We start from the raw sequence: 5488 nt of genomic DNA, 5'->3' as shown, positions 1-5488 counted from the left end.
CAAGAAAAGCCCTTTATCAATGAGCCGAGCCATAGATTGTGGGCAGACCAATTGGTGGGGACCATGAGCGGACCCAGTGCTGGAGTCTATGAGTGGGCTTTCTCTTTCTTTCCCCTACAAGAGAACTCATTAGCTAAAGGGATTGCTCTTGACACTGCACTGTGTTGGCTTGGGGGAAAGATTGTGCAAGTAAAGTGAAATTATTTTCTTAACTTTTCCAATGACTCTTTTCTCATTTCTGTGCTCCACTGATGTGCTGTAAACACTGACCTGAATTTTGGAGGTCTCATAAGCTTTTTTTGTGCATGTTTGGTTGTTAAATTGGTATTTGAATGAGAGGATAAGTTCTGGGATCTAATATTATGCCACTTGCTATCTTCATTCTTCTAAGAGTTCTTTATATCTTTCAGAAAAAGTCCTTCTCCAGATATATGGCTTGCAAATATTTTGTCCCAGTCTCCACCTTGTGTTTTCAACCTCTTCACATGAACTTTTGTGTAGCAAAAATTTCCAATTAAATAAGATTTGACTAATCAATCTTTCATTTTATAGATCTTGTTCTTGGTATCAAGCCTAAGGATTTTTCCCTAGCCCTAAATGCTTAAGATTTTTCTCCAATTTTTAAAGTGAATTTTATAGTTTTACATTTTTTATTTAAGCTTGTGTCCATTTTGAGTTAATTATTCTATAAGGTGTGATGTGTATAGATGAGAGGTTAATTTTTTTGGCCTACGGATACCAAGTTGTTGTAGCATCATTTGTTGAAAAAGCTATCTTTCCTCCATTGAGTTGCTTTTGCACATTTATGAAAAGTCAGTTGGCATATTTGTGCATGCCTTTTCCTGTGTTTTCTATTTAGTCCCATTGATTTATGTGTCTATCCCTTTACCAATACCAAACTGTCTTAATTACTGTAGCTATAACAAACTATAGTAAGCTCTAATATCAAGTAGAGTGATTCCTTTCACCTTATTCTTCTTTTTAAAAGATCATTTTAGCCCTTTTATGTCTTGTGCTTTTCCACATACATTTTAGGTTGGACTTTCTATATTTACAAACATCTTGGTATGATTTTGATAGGAATTGCATTAAGTCTGTAGATCAATTTGAGGGAAAAGCGGACAACTTTTCCATGTTTAATCTTCTAATCCATGGACACAGTATATCTATTCTTGTATTTAGGTCTTCATTGATTTCTTTCACTAGCATTTTGCAATTTTCAGCATATATATCTTATTTGTGTTCTGTGAAAAATGTTGATGGTATTTTGATTGGGATTGCATTGAATGTGTAGATGGCTTTGGGTAGCATAGACATGTTTAATAATTATTTATTCTTCCCGTCCGTGAACATGGCATGTTTTTCCATTTCTTTGTGTTCCTCAATTTCTTTCATAAGTGTTCTACAGTTTTCAAAGTATAGATCCTTTACTTCTTTGGTTAGGTTTATTCCTAGGTATCTTATCGACTTTTGTATAATTGCAAATGGGATGGATTCCTTGGTTTTCTTTCTTTCACTTCATTGTTAGTGCTTAGAAATAAAACTGACTTTTCTGCATTGATTTTATATCCTGCAACTTTGATGCATTCCTGAATCAGTTCCAGCAATTTTTTTCTGTGGTCTAGGAATTTTCTATATAAACAATCATGTTACTTAAAGAGGGCCAGTTTTATTGTTTTATTTCTTCCTTTCCAATCTGTGTGACTTTTTTTGTTGTTGTTGTTCTTGTCTTATTTCAGTAGCTAGAACTTCCAGCACTCTATTGGATAAGAGTGGTAAGAACAGAATCCTTGTTTTCTTCCCATTGTTAGAGGGAAAGCATGCAGTCTTCCACCTTTAGGTATGTTATTAGCAGTAAGGTTTTGCAATTTTTTTTTCAAGTTGAGATAATTCTTCTCTATTTCTAACTTGCTTAAAGTTTTCATAATTAATAGGTGTTAGATTATGCCAAGTGCCTTCTCTGCACCAATTGATAGTATTATATGATATGATAAATTGATATCATTGATTCGTTTTTGAATGTTGGACCAGATTTGCATGTGTAGAATAAATCCTATTTTATCATGGTGCATAATTCTTCCTATACATACTTAAAATCAGTTTGCTAACATTTTGTTGAATAATTTTGCATCTAAGTTCATGAGAGATAGTGACATAAACTTTTCCCCTTTTTTGTACTGCCTTTGTTTGGTTTTGGTATTAGTCTCATAAAATGAATTGAGAATTGCTCTGTCTTCTATTTTCTGGTAGAGATTATACAAAACGGGCGTTAATTCTTCATTTAGTATTTTGTAGGATTCTTTAATGAAATTATTTGGGCCTGGAAATTTTTAAGTAATTTTTTAATGAATTTAATTTCTTTAATGGCTACAAGACAATTCAAATGATCTTGGCTGTGTTAAACATAGATTAACTACGTGGTACATCAATTCTACTTCCAGGTGTATACCCCAAAGAATTGAAGGCAGGAATTCAAGCAGATAATTGTATACCAATGTTTATATCAACATTATGCACAGTAGTCAAAAGATGGAAAAACTCAAATGTCCATCATGGAAAAACAATGTATATACATAAGTGGAATATTACTCAGCCTTAAAGTCAGATACAAAAGTGAAAATATATGTCACTTATATGAGATAACTAGAATAAATAAATTTACAGAGATAGGAAGTATAATAGAGGTTATTTGGGCTGGGGAGAGGAAGGAATAGGGAATTACTATTTAGGGGGTAAAGAGTTTCTGTCTGGCAAAAATAAACTATTGGGAGTATGCCAAAATAAAAAGGTACTGCACAGTAAAGAAAACCATCAATGGGACAAAAAAGCAACCTACAGAGTGGGAAAAGACACTTGCAAGTGATATATCTGGTAAGGGGTTAATATCCAAAATGTATAAAGAACTTTTCAAACTCAACATCAAAAGAAAAAAAAAAAAAACCCACACACAAATAATCGGACTAAAAATGAACAGAGGAACTAAATGGACACTTGTCCAAAGAAGTCATATAGATGGCCAATGGACATATGAAAAGATACTCTACATCACTAATCATTAGGGAAATGCAAATCAAAACTAGAATGAGGTATCACCTTACACCTGTCAGAATGACTAGTATCTGAAAGGAGTAACAAGTGTTGGTGAGGATGTAGAGAGAGAGGAATCCTCATGCACTGCTGGTGGGAATGTAAATTGGTTCAACCACTATGGAAAACAATATGGGAGTACCTCAAATAATTAAAAATAGAAATACCATATAATCCTGGCCATTTATACCATGCATTCTATGCCTTACTCACCTCCAACTGCCTGTCTCACCACCAGCACACCCTGCTGCTACCCTACAGAAATGCTTTGATTACCCATAGTCTTTTGCCAAATTAGGCCTGTGTTCAGGGCACTGGCTCCTTATCTCACTTGGGCTCTTGCCACAATCTGAGCTTTGATGCATCAAAGTGCAGACCTTTTAGCCTCTTAGCCTGCTATAGCCATTACTATGGGACCAAAGGGAAGAAAAGTGATTATTCAACAGAATTGGGAAAGTCTCAAAGTAACAAAAGATGGTATGACTATTTTTTTTTTATTTTCTTTGGTATGACTATTTTTAAGTTAAGTTCACTGATCTAAAAGATAAATATAAAAATATTGGTGTTAAACTTGTTCAAGATTTTGCCAATAATACAAATGAAGAGGCTGGGGATGGCACCACTACTGCTACTATACTCTACATGCTCTATTGCCAAGGAAGGCTTCAAGAAGACCAACAAAGGAGCTGTTCTGTGGAAATGGTAGCTGTTGATGCTGCAGTTGTTGAACCTAAGAAGTAGTCTAAAACTGTGACAATCCCTGAAGAAATTACTCAGGTTGCTATGATTTCTGCAAGTGGAGACTAAGAAATTGGCAACATCATTTCTGAAGCAATGAAAATGACTGGAAGAGAGGGCATCATCACAGTAAAGGATATAAAGACACTAAATGATGAATTAGAAATTATTAGATTGATGGTGATGGAGGTTATATTTCTCCATACTTTATTAATACAATTCCAAGATACCTATGTTCTCCTGAGTGAAAAGAAAATTTCTAGTGTCCTATCCATTTTACCTGCTCTTGAAATTACCTATGCTCAGTGTAAGACTTTAGTCAAAACTGCTAAAGATGTTGATGAAGAAGCTCTAAGGATGCTGGCTTTGTATTTAGCCTATTGGCTAAAAATAGGTCTTCAGATTATAGCAGTCACAGCTCCAGGTTCTGGCAACAAAAGAAAGAACCAGCTTAAAGACATGGCTACTGCTACTGGTGGTGCAGTGTTTAGAGAAGGATTGACTAATCTTACAGATGTTCAGCTTCGTGACTTAAGAAAATTTGGAGAGGTCTTTGTGACCAGAGATGATGCCATGCTCTTGAAAAGATGACAAGGCTCAAATTGAAAAATATATTCAAGAAATCACTGAGCAGTCAGATGTCACAACTAGTGAATATGAAAAGGAAAAACTGAATGAACATCTGGCAAACTCTTAGAGTAGCTGAGCTGAAAATTAGTGGGACAAGTGGTATTGATGTGAATGAAAAGAAAGAGGGTCACAGATGCCCTCAATGTCACATGAGCTGCTATTGAAGAAAGGCATTGTTCTGGGAAGCAGTTGTTCCCTGCTTCAGTGTGTATTCCAGCCTTGGGCTCAATAACTCCAGCTAGTGGAGATCAAAAACTTGGTATAGAAATTATTAGATGAACACTGAAAATTCCTGCAGTGACAATTGCTAAGAATGCAGACTGTTGAAGGATCACAGAGTTGAGAAAATTATGTGAACTTCCTCAGGAGTTGGTTAAAATGTTATGCTTGAAGATTTCATGAATATAATGGAAAAAGGAATCGTTGATCCAAATAAGTCCTAAGAACTGCTTTCTTCGATGCTGCTGGAGTGGCCTCTCTATTAACTAAAGCAGAAGTTGTCTTGAATTTCCAAAGAAGAGAAGGACTCTGGAATGGGCAGAATGGGTGGAATGGAAGGTATTATTGGCAGTGGTATGTTCTAATTCCTAGAATAGTGCTGAGCCATTACTAATGAACTATGAGAGGAAGCTCAAGGCAGAGCTCCTCACTAATAATTTCAGAGAAGAGTGTTGAAGGAAATGACTGAAGAAAAGGATGGCTGATGTTTAAGGAAATCACTGTAACCATCAGTTACAGTTGACAACATATAATAGTTTACTGCTGTCATTGTCCATGCCTGCAGATAATTTATTCTGTACTTTTGAATAAAAAGATACTTATATGTTCCTGATAACTGAGCACAAGGACAATGTACTGCTTTCAACTTAAATCACTGAGGCATTTTTACTACTGAACTGTTAAAATCAGGATTTTAGTGCTTTCCTGATATCACCATATGAGAAGCTCAGAAGCAGACATTCTGTGGAGAGCAAGAATTGTGTACAAAGGGGGGAGGTATGTAGAGAAATATCCAAGTATGTGATGAACTTTG

General features: G+C 35.4%; 1 pseudogene; it reads left to right on the top strand.

The window, feature by feature from the left end:
- Positions 1-3350: 3350 nt before the first annotated feature.
- LOC131825812 (60 kDa heat shock protein, mitochondrial-like) lies at positions 3351-5039 on the top strand (annotated as a pseudogene).
- Positions 5040-5488: the final 449 nt, after the last annotated feature.

Source organism: Mustela lutreola, chromosome 2, assembly GCF_030435805.1.
Source record: "Mustela lutreola isolate mMusLut2 chromosome 2, mMusLut2.pri, whole genome shotgun sequence".
Taxonomy (NCBI): Eukaryota; Metazoa; Chordata; class Mammalia; order Carnivora; family Mustelidae; genus Mustela; species Mustela lutreola.
The sequence above is the reverse complement of the archived record's forward strand: the minus strand, read 5'-3'. Positions and strand labels throughout refer to the sequence as shown.